Raw genomic sequence first — 17,044 nt, forward strand, 5'->3', positions numbered from 1 at the left:
CATCAATTGCCGTGGCGAAGACATTGTCATGGGGGGGGCGGTGCAGATCAGCCATCACCATCCCAGGGGAAGGTTGACACCGCCACAGTGGGGAGATACAGTGGGGCACTGTTCACTCACCTTTCATGCAGAAGCTCATCCACTGCACAGCTGCTCAGTGGCATTGCTACTGTTGTGTTCCTTCTTTTACAGGTGAGGAAACTGAGGCACAAGGAGGTTACGTGATTTGCTAAGCTCTCACCGTCAATGGTGGCACAGGTGTGAACGGATGTATCTGGCTCTTTGGTTCAACACACGATAATTCTGATTATGGTAAAAGCCTAAATGACTAGAAATATTATTTGGAGATTGTGCCCGGAGGACAGCTGCAGAGAAGTGACCGTGGCTGAACTGGGGCAGCAGGGCTTGGTCTTGCTAGGAATTGTCAGGGCTTCTGCCAGGCTTCTCTGGGGTGCACCAGGAGAGGCATCATGGACTTGAGGTCCTCTGTACCAGAGGCAGGATGCAGACATCATGAACACCTCCGGGCAGGTGGAACATTTCTCTGGTGGAACAAGAAGCAGAGGAAATGAAAAGAAATGCTCTCCAGGTTAGAGGATGGAGGTGACACAGTTACCAGCAGATGCAATTAGCTCAAGCAACCACACCTCACAGCTGTCTTGTGTGAAGCCCCCTGCCCTTTCCTGATTCACTACTTAAATAAGGACCATCAAGGCATCCTGAGAACCATAGCAGGGAGAGGTACTCATGTGGCTCCTGGGATGAGAAGGAACGCAAGCTCTAAATCTGTGCTGTTTGTGAACTAGAGAAGGCGCGCTTCTGAGGATGAGCATTTTTCCTGGGCTATAGCCTGCCCAAGGGCCAAATTTCTTTCCCTGGTCTTGTAATGATGGATGGAAGGACACTGCACACTCAGCTGTTCCTCCACGATGATCAGGTGGTAAACACGGCTGCCGAGCCATGTCAGCTTGCTCTCCCTGCTCTCGCCAGCCTGTGCTTGCGAAGGCAGAGAATTGCTCTTTATATTCGCGGAGGAGTGGGAAATGCAGGAAGAAGGAAAAGCTGCTTACTTCCTCCACTCAAGCAGAGAGAGATGTCCACATGGAGGCCATGACATCAGATTGTGAATGCCACACGTTTTCAGTGGATTAAATGACTCTCAGCTTAGGAGAAATAAGATTCTTCAGACCGGCAGGATTAAACCTCGGGGTGATCAGCCACCCCTGCAACTCTGACAAGTTGGGAAAGAGCCAAAAAAGAGACCTTTCAACCCAAGCCCTGCTCTACATTGCAGGCAGCTTTTATCTCCATAATTAGAGTGCTTGTTGTGCTTTTAAATAAACTACAGAGCCCAGGCTGGGCATGCAGAGGGGAGCTGACTGTGGGGTGCAGAGTCAACAGCGGAGCACAGGGAGGGGTGAGATCTCACAGCCTGTCCCTGGGAGGGTGGGAAGTGAGACGCCCTGGGAAACAGGGGCCCTCCACAGAGGCTCCAGGTAGGGAAAGGTGTGTGGACTTCGGCAAGTCACTGATTTTGTGGACATTACTGGAAATTACTGCATTTTTCATTTATCCTTAAATGTAACTAGGCAGCGTGGAGGTGCCAAAGATTTTTTTTTTTTCTTTTAGGAGACAAAACCAGAATCCTTTAAATCCTCTTTCTTAAACATAGGAATAGATATTCAAATTCATTTACACTGAGATTAGGAAATAAATACATTGGGTAATACACTCTTCAGTGGAGGCCGTGGGACTCTCATGTACTGCTGGTGAGAGTGCAAATCGGCACAACCCCTGCAGAGAGAAACTGAGTGATAGTCACAAAACTACAAATCCACATGCCCTCTGACCCAGTCATTCATCTTCTGGGAATTTGTGCTGCCGAGACACTTCTAAGATGACATGCGTGTGAGATAATTCATGGCAGCTTTGCCAGTGATGGCAAACACTTGGAAACAAACCCAGATGTCCATCAAGAAAGGATGAGTTAAATAAAGCGTGGTAGATTCAAACAACCACTATGTGGCTATAAAGAGGAATGAGGAAGCTCTCTGTGTACTGATGGGGACAGAAGTTTCAGGACATTTTGTAGGTGACTGAAAAATAAGGTAGAGAATATTGTGTATAGGATGTTACCTTTCATGTGCTAAAGGGGGAGATAAGAATGTGTGTCATATTTGCTTGCACTGGATCCACGCGTTCTAGAATACATGTGCCTCCACAAACAAAGAAGTCATCTGTGGGAAGGGAGCCCAGGCCAATGGGGAGAAGTAAAAGAAAGGAAACCCTTTTAGACTTTTAGATTTTGAAGCAATGTGAATGTATAGCATGTTGAGAATTTTCAATGAACAAACTGATCTTTCTTACATGAAAATACCCAGAATAGGCAAATCTCTAAAGACAGAAGGCAGATTAGTGGCTGCCAGAGTCTGGGAGGAGGAGGAATGGAGAGGGACTGTTTAATGGGTACGGGGTTTCCTTTAGGGGTGATGAAAATGTTGTGGAACCAGACAGTGGTGAGGGTTGCACAACATTGTGAATGGACTAAATATCAATAACGGCAAAGTTATGCGATGTGTATTTTGCCACAATCAAAGGCCTATTTGTCATAATGGCTATATTTCAAATTCCATAGGGGGGTTTCATTGGGGAATCATTGTTAATTCAATAATTCTCCCCTCTGCCTCTAAAGCAAACTCAGGGAGACATTTGGAATTCAGACAGGAGCCACTAACGGGCATGGTAGCTAGCATCTGTAATTCCAGCACTTTGGCAGGCCGAGGCAGGTGGATCACAAGGTCAAGACATTGAGACCATCCTGACCAACATGGTGAAACCCTATCTCTTCTAAAAATACAAAAAATTAGCTGAGCATGATGGCGCATGCCTGTAGCCCCAGCTACGCAGGAGGCTGAGGCAGGAGAATCGCTGGAACCCAGGAGGCAGAGGTTGCAGTGAGCCAAGATAGTGCTACTGTACTCCAGCCTGGTAATAGAGCAAGATGGTCTCAGAAAAAGAGAGTATTTCCAAAGTTCTGCTCATTTGAGACAGCTGGAGTGCAAATATGTATTCCAGGTGTAAACTATGAGCCATTAAAAAACATGGGCTCACAGGAACCCCTATTTCCCTGAATTCATCAAAAGCTAGAAGCCACCGAGTATGGGGCAGTAGGGGTGGGAAGTGCCAAGGGGGTTAGTCCGTGGCTTCCTGAGATACCAGATGCTGGAAAAAGCAAGCCTGTGAAACTATGGCGCCCCCAGGGCCCTGACCCACTGGCTACAGGGACTGTTGGAGAAACAGAGGAAAATGTGACTTCCACAGAGCAGAGAAGCAACTGAGTAACCAAACACACAGACCCAAAGACAAGACATCTTTATTTTCAGGGATGCTGGTGTCCGTCTGTCAGAGCGCTGAGCGGGTCCAAGTCTGCGTCACCACCTGGCACTCCACAAAGTTTCGGTCAAATTGCTGGTTAATTAAGTTACCAGGTCACCTGGCCAGACGATGATTACGTATCATCAACTAAGCACTGATGGGTTAGGAGCGTAATCGACCCATCCAATTTGGGAAAAGGGAGTTGGAGCAGAAAAATCTGAGGTTAAGCCTATATTCATGACCTGCCAGTAAAAATCCAGTTTTTGGATACAGCTGTTGGGGAGGTTAGTTTATAAAACAAAACTTTTCAACGTATCTCATTCATTCCTCGAGATTAGCCTATGAGCAAGGGCTTCTACGTTATTGATCAGGCAACCAATATTGTAGGATTTAAAAGTGGTTTCCCAAACTTACTCAGCCTGTCAATTACCAGATGTTAGCTTGAAATCCCTGCCTCTTTGCCACACACTATTCTGTCTTCCACCATGACTATGAGTGGTGTGTGTGTGTGTGTGCATGTGTATGTATAATCCAGTCTTCACTGCTTATTTGCTTCACGGCTTTGAAGATATTGTTTGTCCTCTCTGTGATTCAGTTTGCTCACCTGTAAGGTGCAGACAACAATAATACCTCCTTCACAGGATAATTGTGGGCATGACACAGATAATGAACTTGAAGTAGCTGTAGAGGGCCCATGATTATACTGAATCAATGTTAGCTAGGATTATTTTAAAAAATAATGCATAGTTGTACCTGTAGTAAGTCCTCTCTTATCCAACATGGTTGAAAACAAAGTTTCCTGATAAATAAAAAATTCTGATAACTATATTTTTCACATATATCACAAGTGCATTATGTTTCAGAAACTTATACATAATAAGATATGCTGGAGTTAGATGCTACAAAGATGCTTTTCTTGGGCAACCTAGAAGGCCTTTGGGGATCTGGTGGTGCCTGATAATAAATACCAATTTAATTTCCATGCAGCTATACAGGTCCATAAAACGATACAGGCAGTGAAAATGGGTCACAGAGAATTTATGGTTATAATGAGAAAACGTCAATCCAACACCACGGTCTACTTCGTGCTTGGAAGCAAGGACTGGCCTGGATGTGACATGAACTCATGACTCAACCGTCTGTTGTCACTTGCTGTTTTTGGACTCTTCCACATTGAGAGTCAACCCAAAACTCTTCCTTTAAAAGAACAGCTTGGCCCAAGGAGGCTGCTGAGTGACATGTCAAACTGTCCCGGGAGCACACTTGTTTCCCAACCACCTGAGTCATGACAAATTGCTTGAGGCTTGTACCAGAGTAAAGTCTGAAAATATTTCCTCTTGCCCTCCCTACCAGACAGATGCTTCCAGAGTCAATCACTGAGCAGTGGATCTACGACAAACCATCCCTTCTCTTCAGTCACTGAGGTAAGTACCTTTGTGGTCCTCCTAATTCAGGGAGAAATTCAGTCTCAGAACTTCTCGTAAGTCTCCTTGAGAACAAGACCTTTCCTCTAACCTGACCAATCTCCTTATTCTTTCTGCAACTTGCCAGGCCCATTTCTACCACCTGGTTGCTAATTCTCTTCTCCTATTGATATTTCCAACCTCATCTCTGTAGCCCAAAGCATTACCAAACTCATATTGCCCTTGGTATATGCATCATTCAAAGATTCCATCATATTCTGCCTTACTTCTCAGTATCAGGGCTTCCTTGGTCTGTGTAGTGACTTTCGGCTCCTTGAAGGAAGGATCTTTGTTCAATATGTCCTTCTGATCCATATGTTGCCTAATATGGAAATGGGTATTCAAGAATAAGTATACAAATGAATAAAAGAATCAAGTGTAAGCCAGGCACAGTGGCTCAAGTCTGTAATCCCAGCACTTTGGGAGGCCAAGGCAGGCGGATCACAAGGTCAAGAGATTGAGACCATCCTGGCCAACATGGTGAAACCACGTCTCTACTAAAAATACAAAAATTAGCTGGACGTGGTGGCTTGCATCTATAGTCCCAGCTACTCAGGAGGCTAAGGCAGGAGAATTGCTTGAACCCGGGAGGTGGAGGTTGTAGTGAGCCGAGATTGTGCCACTCCAGCCTGGCGCCTGGCGACAGAGAGAGACTCTGTCTCAAAAAAAAAAAAAAAAAAAGAATCAAGTGTGATAGAAATTATTGTTCAGCACTAAACTCTTCTACAAATGATGAAAAATACTGAATTGTCCCTCAAAAAGTTTAATTTAGCACAGCACAGAGCACTGTTTCTCACACTGTAGCAAGCGTTCGAATTCCCTAGAGTGCTGGTTAAAATACAGCTTGCAGAGCTTCTGACTCAGTAGGTCTGGATGGAGCTTGATAATTTTCATTTCTAATGTGTTCCCAGGAGATCTGATGCTGCTGGTCCAAGGACCACATTTCAAGAACCCCATCCACACATGCATGGTTGTCAACTATGAATCACGAGGTTTGGATACTGGTCCCAGCATTGCCATATGTGGCTGAGGGTCTTAGGGCAAGTAGTTTATGCTCTCTGGGCTTCTTCAGCTGAAATTTGCCTTGTATGATTGCTAGTGTCACCTTTATCTCCAAAGTTATCTGAGCACAAAAGGTCTAAAGTACCTCCTTGTGACATCTGCTGTGCTATCATCTTCATGAAATCTTAGGAAGCAAAGGCACCAGTCAGAACAACAACCACTTTTCAAATCGTGAACTCAAAGAGATCAGCTCCAAGTGATGCGCCAGGAAAGAGCTCAGTAAAAGAGGAGAAAACTGAGGCCAGGACTCAGGAAACTCCCAGGGGCAGAAGATCCCCTTGAAGGAGTCCAGACCAGATTCTAGTGTGGACTGAGTGCCTGATCTAAGTTGAGCTGCTGTCCCTGTGCTCCCAGTGCTGAAGGATTTTTTTTAGGAAGCTGAAGTGGCAGGCTCCACAGAACCCAGTGTTGGCTCCATGGCCAATGTCCCAAGAGAGGTGATCTTGGGACCAGATGTAGCCAACAGGTCCTTCCCTGCCTCTAGAATAGATCAAAATATTGTCCCTTTGTTTTGATCTTTGGCATCTCCAAGCAGGGGTTTCCCTCAAGAATGGAATCTTCACCCATGACAGAGTATATGAAGAGGTATCAGTCCTCGGGCATGTTCAAGTGGGGAGAATTACTGGGACTGGTTCCATATCCTCAAAGGGTAAGGGCAAATATGGAATACTGACATACAGAGATATTGACAAGCCAGCCCCCGAAGCTGTCTTTAGAAGATGATAAGGTAACAATGAGGGCCCTGGCATTCTTGACACTGCCACCTAGCGCATTTCATGTAAGACCCATCCTTCACTTTGTGTTGAGCCAGATTTCCACAGTTTTGGCTGCTGCCTTCCCTGTAAGCCCTGCCATCCACTGAGACCCAGCTCAGCCATTCTTGGCACCTAGCCCGGTGAGAAGCCTGCCACTGCTGCTTCATAAGTAAAGCAGCATCCTTCAGGGCCTGGAGCTCCTGGACACAAAAGCCATTTCTGGGAGGTGAGTCATATAGCTCTCAACTGTAAGTGAGCGAGTTAAAAGTAGACTTATTGTTCTTTGGTCTTAAACATTTTCTCTTGGTCACTGCCCGTCTCTCTTCTGGTACTTTAAAAAGTTTCTCAATTAATTTAGAAAGCTCGTGGCTAACCAGATAACCACCAACATAACGAACACGTGTGTTATGCCTTGCTTTCCTATGCGTTCTCTGATATAATCCCAGCTGCTTTGTCTGCTTTGCCATGAAAAGAGATGGCAAAACCCACAATTACTTTTGCACCAACCTAATACATGATTTCTCTAAAGATTTATGGTCATTTTTAATAGTGAATCACAATCTAGATGATATAATGGTGAACAGTTAAAAGCAAGGAAGGCAGAAATATGGCTTATGTCTTGCAAGGGCCTTCACATACATTTTCAACTAAAGGAAGTGAATCAGGCTAGATGTGGATATGGGTCCCCTGTGCTTGGCTGTGACTTCAGAAGTAACCTGGTCTTAAGGAGAAGCTCATTCCAGACTCCCAGGTCAAGGGGATCTTCCTGAGGAGGTTTTTTCAGGGACAAATGGCGTCTGGGACAGAGCTAGGCAGTGAACATTAAAAATATTTTTGAGTGAGATAGTACCCCTTGACACTGTTGTTTAGACAAAGTCAGGATAATTTTTCTTGCATTTCCTCTTGCAATCTCAAAAAGACAGGTGTGGTTCCTGTTGGCCTTGAGGAAAAAAACTAGCCTATTCAAGGCCTTCTCCACAACAGACTGACTTGGCTCTTCCACTCAACTCTCTGTCCATAAAGCTGCTCTGCCTCCTGAAGCCTATTTCTTCATCCTTCAAGGAGTTGTCCAAACGCAAATTCTCCTCCTGTTGATGGTTCTGCATTGGTGTCAATCACGTCTAATGGAAAACACTTATTATATACAAAAACCTAGCCCCAAACCCGGAGAAAACACAATAATCTTTGCTTGTACCTAGTATTTCCAATTTTTATGCACTTTACTGTTCATTCTGATAACAGTTCCAAGCGCTGGGTAGAAAATGTTTTCTCCAGGTGAATAAGTTGAGATTCAGCAAAACCAAACGATTTGCCCAAGGCCATGCAATGCTTTGCCCAGTTCAGGAGGTAGGAGAAAGAAAGGTGGGAATGAGACTGGTGAGACTGGTCTTAAAGAAACATCTACAACTGTTTGGTTGCCTCAGTACCCACGATAATCACTCACATGCCTCGCCCAGATAAGGTGAGCCAACCATCGAAAGAATTTGAAAAAGGAAAAATGCTTTATCCCTGAATAACTTTTTCTATTGTTTTAAAAGTTCCTGGAAAAGAGTGAACACTGTGGGATTCCTGCTTGCGGACAATTGTCCAAATTGATCCAAAATGTTCTTCATTGACTCCTGGGTCAACTTAAGACAATGTCAATGGAAGCCAGCATTCACCATCGCACCAAGGCTCATTCCTACCAGGTTAGAGCAGCCATTGTGTGCACATCTGCCTGCCAAGTCCTACTGATTGCTCTGTTTATTAAATCTCTACTGGCTTCTGTTTTGCATTTTTATTTTCTGCCCAACAAAGGATATGCTGTTCTTTACTAAGATCCTTGATTAAAAATCCAAGACTGAGTCATCTTGCCACTCTCACTGATACTAAACCCTGTTCCTTGGTTCTCATCCACTTCAACTTCCTTCTCCATTCCCCTTATGAGGAGGGGATCTGAAATCCATGTTTCATATTGTCATACACACATGCACATGTATAAACCGTACCCCGAAGGCCTAAGGATGGGGACAGGGAAAGTGGGCAGCTGGGACCTGCCATTCTCCTGATATTATGTGATGCCGCAAAAAGGAGCTTCAGGCATTAGCTAATAATCAGGCTCTGAGTTCAAGATCCATGCTTGTACACAGTGTGGGAGAGGGCCAGGACTGGCCAGACTCTCTTGAGCAAACAGAGAAGGCTCTTGTGATCTCAGGGGGTAAGGACTGGATTTCCTGGGATGGCAAATCACCACTGCACTATCAAGCCCATCAAGAAAACACCTCAAGGGCTTCACATAACAGAGAAGCCTAGTTTTCCAGGCGCAAAAGACCCCTGCCTTGGCATCCCTAACGTGGTGGTCCCTGAAGGTAGCCTTCCAAATTTTGCCTGTGAGTGCCACTGTGTTTCAAAAGCTTCTCCTCTTTAAAAAATAAAAATGGATTGTCAGAATTCTCAGAAATACTGAGTAGAATCTCTTTCACAGAAAAGCAGCATCACTCATATCACTTTGATAGGTGATCTAACCAGTTCTCTGTCTGCCAGACAGGTCCAACATAGGATATCTCTGAGAGAGGAGATGCCTCCTTTGTCAAGATCTCCTGGGAGGAAACATCATTCCCCCTCATTTCAGCCATTTCAGTGTCTTGTAATTACTCCTATCCAGAAACTTCTTACAGAGCCAAGTCAAATCTATCTATACTCCTGGAGAACATTTCTTGGATCTGGTCCTCAGAACAAGCTGGAAACATGTTCCTCCGTGAAGATCACATTCACAGGGCAGCCCAGAAAACGTTCTTATTAATACAGATAGGAATCATTTTATCTTTGAAGACATACCGTGGTTGAAACTATATATTCATTTCTCACCAAGGAAAGCGCTTTTATCACATTCAACATTACTAATGAGATAGCTACTGAGAACAAAGTCAGACTGCCTTGATTGTTTTAATCTCTCTCAAAACAAAACAAATATGTCATCTGGTTCCCAGAACATAACAGCTCAAGAACAGAATGGTAAATAATACTTTTTAAATTTTAATTTTCTAAGACATAATGACATTACATTATTTAATATCAGTCCCCGGGAGATGATTTTCTGGAGAAAATCAGCAAACCAACCCAAACTTGAGAGCTGGTCACCTGCCATCTGTTCCTACTGTGAGATGTTCGTGACTTATTTGGAAGTTCCCCTTATGAGAGTTGTAAAGTTGTGACATAGCTACACAACTTTGGAGAATTGTGTGTCATACAGAATCAAAGCATTTTGCTGCTAGAAAAGAACTGTGGAGACAATGTGTGGGCCAAGTTTCTCATTTGGCGGTAAGAAGTCTGAGGTCTTAGGACTAGGTCTCTGACATATTTCATTGCACAAGGAGGCCTCTCTTGGTTCTTGTGTCCACACAAACCCAGAGTGACATTTTTGCCTCCACTTCCAACTCAGCATTCTTATTTTGGCAGAGACTTTTATGTCCCTGTGATTTAAAATCCTTAGACTTGGCCAGTTGTAGTGGCTCACGCCTGTAATCCCAACACTTTGGGAGGTCAAGGCAGGAGGATCACTTGAGGCCAGACGTTCGAAACCAGACTGGCTAACATGATGAAACCCCATCTCTACTAAAAATACAAAAATGTGCTGGACATGATGGTGCACACTTGTAATTCCAGCTACTCAGGAGGCTGAGGCAGGAGAATCACTTGAACCTGGGAGGTGGAGGTGGCAGTGAGCCGAGATTGCACCACTGCACTCCAGCCTGGGTGACAGAGCAAGACTCCACCTCAAAAAATAAAAATAAAAGCAAACAAACAAACAAAAATTCCATAGGCTTATGACTCTGAAGAGTCTTGCAACACAGGTGAGAGAAATCCAATCCATTACCCCCACAACTCTTGTCACTTGAAAAACTATGCTTGGTGTGGATAGATTATCCAAGAGTATCCATGGCCAAAAGATAGACAATAAAAGATGCATCAAGACATGAAAGCATCGGACAGGCATTGATGAATAACACGGAATGAAACTGCAAGAGAATAAGAATTGGTGTCTGTTTTGTTTTTCTAAACTCTATGTAACTCCTCCCAGATTATTTTTTTCTTTCTAATGATAACCTTTCCTACCACAGCAGAAACTGGGACCTTTGTTATTTCTGTGATTGTTCTGAATGTGTACCACTGGCTGGGGGCTGAATGCAGGGAAGACCAAGGCGGAGAAATCTGTCTACCTTGTACCCAAGACACTTGGCCACCTGCACAACATGGAGCAAAATTATAACAAAGCACTTCATTGACCGGCTGCAAATGAGCCCTTCCTTCTTCCCCACCCTCTCTCCCCACCCTTTGGCAAAAGCTGAGTAAACAGGTACATTTGGTGCCAGGACTAGAAGGTCAACAAACTCCTGCTTTGTCAGAGGGACCTGGGACTCAAGTCAAGAGGACTTCGCGGAAATGCCATACTTCCCGCTCCACAGGTGTTTGAGCCTAAGGATTAGGAGTAAAAGTGTCTCAGGGAAACTTGCCAAGAAGATATGCGGCAGACACCTGATGCTAGGGTAAGGCCTGGAGCCCCCTGGAAAGTGAGGTTTTACTATCCCCGTTGATCTCAGCCCTGGGTTGTGTTTTGATGATGGTGACTTCCCCTGGAAGGGCTACCACAGATACCCAAACTCACCTATGGCAGGATAATTTGAAGATGACCCCAAGATTCCTAGGCCTTGGTGTTCAAACCCTGTATAACGCTCCCATGCTCAAGGGTGGGTGGGTCCTGTGAATACGGTGGAATTCCTCTCCTGAGATTAGCCTGCATTACAGGGCAAAGGGGAAGGGATTTCACACATGTCGTTAAAGTCCCTGATCAGCTGCCTTTGTTTTGGGACATTATCTCATATCCACCTGACTTCATCGGTTGACTTTAAGCTAATCAAAATGGGGACTATCCTGGGAAGGCTGACCTAATCATGCGAGCCTTTGAAAGAATGTCTAGAAGTCAGACATGGAGAAAGTTGGAAAGATTTGAGGCAGCAGAGACATTCTCCCTTTGGCCCTGAAGAAGCAAACTGCCATGTTATGAAGAAGGCCGTGTGGCCAGGGAGTGGTCTCTCAGAGCTGAGGCCCTCAGTCCTACAAATGCAAAGAGCAGAATCCTGTCAGCAACCAGTGGGCATGGAAGCAGACATCAAGTCTCACATCAGAACCACAACCCCGGGCTGATCTTGAGTTTAGCCAGTGACACCCTGAGCAAAAGCCCCAGCTACTCCTTGTCTAGATTCCTGACCCATGGAAGATATAGGATGATAAATGCAGGTTGTGTTAAGCCACTGAATTTGTGGTTATATGACAGAAAAATAATGCAACATCCTAGGAATTGCAGGGAGGAAACTTACCCACATTTTCTCCACATCCATATTCTCTGGACCCACTTTTCCCCTCAAGGTGAATCCTCAAAGTCAGGGCTTGTTTTACACATAGGCCTGGTAGACTGCTGCATGGATGAGAGGTGGGTGGTGGGTCCTGGGAAAGGCACATAAGACCTCTGGCTGTTGGGGTCATCGAAGGTCTGGTTGATCATGTAAAATGTCTTCTAGAAAAAAAAGCTCATTAGATCTTGTGGGTGATTAATCCTTCTTTTATGTTAGATGATCAAATGATTAGACACTGCTAATTTAGTCACAGACTTCATAAATATCCTAAATTTGGGAATGGCTGAACCAGAAAGCAGCACGTCCACCAAAAATCCCTAAAGCAAGTGTCTACCAATGTCTGAACTCAGAATCAGACCTGGGGCATGAGCCACAAGGAGCATGCTGCATTCCTATGCCCGGGGGACTATTCTCACATGTTGTAACTGATGCCAAACCTGTCTCTCTCTGACTAGGGGTTTAGAACTTAGTCATTGGAAACTGCATAGCAGATTATGTCATCTAGTTCCTGTATTTGATGTATGAGGAACTGAGGTCCAGAGACATTAGCTGTTTTTCCCAAAGCCACACAGCCAGAAGTGACAGAGGCAAGACCAAAACTCCAGCCTTTCAGCTGCTCTCCATCTGCTCACCTTCCCTGTAGCACAGAATGAGCCAACAGCTGCCTGTGAGTCAATCGCCATTGCTCTCCAACAAGGCTTTCATGTCGGGTCTCGCCTCAGTCTGAACCCAGCTGTCCTTGCTGTGCCTGGAAACAAGACACAGCTCTCCCGACAGCCCAGCTTTCTTCTCATGTGAGCTGTGCCATCGGCTCTAGCATCTTTCATTGCTAAGCAATGACGAGGTGATTCAGCTGTCCTGAGACCCAAACCTTACTGGGTGGCTTCGTTTCCTGTGGCTGCAGTAACAAAATACCACAGACTGGGTGACTTCAAGCAACAGAAATGCATTAACTTCTCACTGAACTGGAGGCCGGAAGTCTCAAATCCAGGTGTCAGCAGGGCTGCGCTCCCTTCCCAGGCTGGAAGGAAGAACGTTTCCTCGCCTCTCCCAGCTCCTGAGGGTTGCCGGCCATCACTGGCCCTTCCCTGGCTGTGGCTGCATCTCTCCAGCCTCCTCCTCTCTTCCCAATGGGACTTCTCCTCTGTGTGTGACTGTGTGTCTTCTCTTCTTTTGAGGGCACGAGTCACATTGGACTTAGTGCCCACTTTAATCCAGTATGACCTCATCTGAACTTAATCAGTTACCTCAGCAAAGACCCTTTTTCCAAATGAGGTCACGTTTGGAGGCTTTGGGTAGGCGCAAATTTTTTTTTTTTTTTTAACTTTAGGTTCTGGGGCACATGTGCAGATCATGCAGGATTGTTGCATAGGTACATACATGGCAATGTGGTTTGCTGCCTCCATCCCCCTGTCACCTATATCTGGCATTTCTCCCCATGTTATCCCTCCCCAACCTCCCCACCCTCCACTGTCACTCCCTTATTCCTCCCCGAAAGAACCCAGTGTGTGATGCTCCCCTCCCTGTGTCCATGTGTTCTCATTGTTCAACACCCGCCTATGAGTGAGAACATGCGGTGACTGATTTTCTGTTCTTGTGTCAGTTTGCTGAGAACAATCATTTCCAGATTCATCCATGTCCCTACAAAGGACATGAACTCATCATTTTTTATGGCTGCATAGTATTCTATGGTGTATATGTGCCACATTTTCCTTGCCCAGTCAATCATCGATGGGCATTTGAGTTGGTTCCAGGTCTTTACTATTGTAAACAGTGCCTCAATGAACATACGTGTGGGTAGGCACAAATTTTGAGGGGACTCTGTATAATCCAGTACACTGGGTTTTATATGTGTGCCCAGAGCTAATCTCAACCAACTTCCCCAAGAGTAGAGATACTTGGTACGTGCAGCCTTCTCCATCATTTCTGTTCATTGCCCAGCCCCACCAGAGGCTGTTATAACCCAGACCCCAGACATTAGGCAGAGCTAAAAATCACTTTAGAGAGCATCCAGCCAATGGCTGTTAATCCTGTGCCCCCTGAGAATCATGTAAGGAGAGTTTAACAACACCCATGCTCAAGCCCAGAGACTCTCATCCAGCTGGTCCGAAGTATGGTGTGGGCACTGGTGGTTTATATAGCTACACCGATGATTCTCATATGGATCCAGGGATGAAAACCCACCAATCTGGCCCAGGTTTTTAGTTTTCAGATGAAACACTCGAGGCTCCAGCCATGACCCTTCCCTCCATCTCCTACTGCCATCAGCAAGCCTTTAAGCTGCCAATTCTCCAGCTGGGGAATTCTGCCCCCCTAGATGGGGCAAGGCCCCCAAAGTTGGCAGAACAAAGTCCCTGTGGTGGCCCGCATCCTTTACTCATGAGGGAGAAGCAAATAAGACCCCTGCATGACCACCAGGCAAGACAGCAGCCACCTCGCTGCTGTCACAACGTCCTCATCAATTAGTGACACGCACCCGTGACCTCTGGAACGACACAGTGCTTGTGCAGGCTTTGCACACTGTAAAGTGCTATGCAAATGTGCACCATCACTCTTATTACTTCATTTGTGGTAGCAGCCCTTCAGCCTCAGCAACTTTGCAAACGTGCTTAAGTGTATACTTCACCCACTTATCCGTTTGGTTTCCACGACATGTGTTCTTGGGTCTCTTTCTGGCCATTACTCTATTTTCTCATTGCAATTGCACATTTTTTAAAGGCAAGAGCATTTCTGTTGCCTTCTTTTCAATCTTTATGCATTCCAGTATGGTACTTGAGACAACAAATTCTTCTTTTTCTTGCCCAAGCTGGTGAAAATATGCCAAAGTATGCGGCAGAGAGGCTTGCCCAGCACCTGAAGTACCACCAAATGACCCGAAGTTTTTCTTTTGAACAATACTGTCTTTTGGGACCAGTAAGTCATTTATGAGCTGCTGCAACAACAAGAAGAAGAAGCCATTGAAAGATACTGATGGAAGCAAAGCGAGCCCGACTGCTCAGCACTGCCCAAGAACTCTAGGCACCCTCTTATCTCATTTTCTCTTTCTTGGCTCCAAATGTGGGTGATCCTGAGATCATGAGAAGAAATCATGTGACAGAAACGGGGCCTCTGCAGCTCAGTCAGTGACAGATAGTGAAAATGCAAAGAACCTTATGAAAATAACTTGTGTTTTTTTCTTTTATCTTAGTTCAGTCCACACTTTAGGGAAAATGTATCCAAATGGTAAGTATATACTGCTATCTACATTTTAAATGATTTAGCATATTAAATGACAAGAAAGGGCTGGCTAGAGTCTGGGCAGGGTGTCCAGGCAGGTCTGAGGGCCACTGACCTCCCCCTATTCACAAATCTCTCACAAAGCAAATCGCAGCTTCCCAGAAGGTCTACGGGGCTTACACACCTGTGGCCTGTGCCACAATCTCCTCCGCCATTGCTACAGAGTCTCCCTCCTCCCATTCCCTCCCTTCCTGCCTCCCTCCTCCCTATCTCTTCCTTATCCCTTCCCCACACCCTTTTAAGTCCTGTACCTGGAAACTCCAAGGCCAATGTCTTTTTTAGATTCGGTGGTTGGTTTTTCTGAACAGGAAAACGTGGATAGAGTCATTCCTGGGCCACCTTTCTGTGGATCTGTATGGAAGCTGCCTACTTGTTTGATGAGAGGCTGCTGGATTCTTTCCTTTACTAAGGAGTCATTTAAGCCAGCCCTCCAGGATCCAAAAAAGAGCCAGGAGAGAGGTAGGCTTTGGTGACAGAGGAGCTAAGCACTGCATTGTGATAAAAGTCACAAACATATACAGTACAATCATCACTATTTTCTTCTTCTGAGCCACAAAACAGCCGAGGCACAGACTAGGTGGCAGTCCAAGGACCGAGACCTGGCCAGCCAGAGGCACTGGGTGGTCCAGGCTGCCAGACTGTTTTCAGTACACTTATACAATGAAATCAAATCGATGGATTTATTGATTGCTTGGCAATTAATGCAGGAGCAATTAAGTTGGCCATAGGATAGAGGGTCATCCCCATGGACGCTTGAGTGTCCAGCAGTAATCTCTGTGTTCCCACCAGCAGCAGATCCCCATTTCCTTAGCCTCTGACCCCACCATGTGCAGCCCCCCCCCCCCATTCTTCAGGGTCAGGCAAGGAGCCACGGAGGAGCTTTGGGCACCTCCTGGGGCAGGGACCTTGAGAACAGGTGGGCTCAGGAAGGTGTGCTGGCCCCAGGACCCAGGGCTAGCCAGGAGAGAAGCAGGAGTCTTGGAGCTCAGGAGCCAGCGCCTTGCCCCTTCCATAAGCTCCTCATCCATCTCTGAGCCCTTGGCTCATTCAGTTCCAAGAAGGAGCACTGGGATCCTGGGCTTACAGGGAGAAGGTTTCAGGGCAGTCCAAGAGCTCTCTCCAATTTCTGCAGTACATGAGGCAGTGCCCAGCACTTTCTGTTTTCACAAAAAGAAAACAGGTGAGAGGTACCAAGAGCGAGTTGTGTTCAAGTTAGGCCTGACAAGGGCCTTCTTGTCCTTGAAGGTATTTCTATGGCAAAACAGAAAACCACAGGACAGAGGGGAACGCCCCCCCCCCCCCCCCCGCAGGCATTCTTTAGCACATCAGAAAACACAGCCTGACCATTTGGGTATGGCAGTCCTGGAAGCCGGGGCTGAGACCAGCAGGGTCATTTCACACTTGACTTCTCTGGCCTGGAAAGGTCACCTTTTGATGCAAGGGCCACCTTGAGCTGACACCCAGAGGCCTGGGCTAGGTTTGGATGAAGTCCCAAGGCTGTGTGGGCCTCAGTCCATGGGGGTCAACCCAGCTGGTACCTGTCAAGGTGTGGTCCATCTGGCTTCAGGGAATGGGAGGAAGCGCCACCTAGTGGTGATGAGGAGGGCCTGGCCCCGGTGGGGAAGGGCTCTGGCATTAGACCACCCACATTGATTGATCTGTGTTTCCACCCCTCAGGGCCTCAAGTAAATATCACACAATTGAAAATAGTGTCTCCAAG

General features: G+C 46.0%; 1 long non-coding RNA gene across 1 annotated transcript; it reads left to right on the plus strand.

Annotated features, from left to right (window-relative positions):
- The first annotated feature begins 2,036 nt into the window (after window positions 1-2,036).
- Window positions 2,037-16,022, plus strand: LOC116550671. Its single transcript, XR_004268529.1, has 6 exons — window positions 2,037-2,108; window positions 4,729-4,799; window positions 5,750-5,830; window positions 6,712-6,881; window positions 15,633-15,783; window positions 15,875-16,022. It is a non-coding gene; the product is annotated as an uncharacterized LOC116550671 (long non-coding RNA).
- Window positions 16,023-17,044: the final 1,022 nt, after the last annotated feature.

Source organism: Sapajus apella, unplaced genomic scaffold (assembly GCF_009761245.1).
Source record: "Sapajus apella isolate SASKATOON/1434 unplaced genomic scaffold, GSC_monkey_1.0 scaffold8, whole genome shotgun sequence".
Taxonomy (NCBI): Eukaryota; Metazoa; Chordata; class Mammalia; order Primates; family Cebidae; genus Sapajus; species Sapajus apella.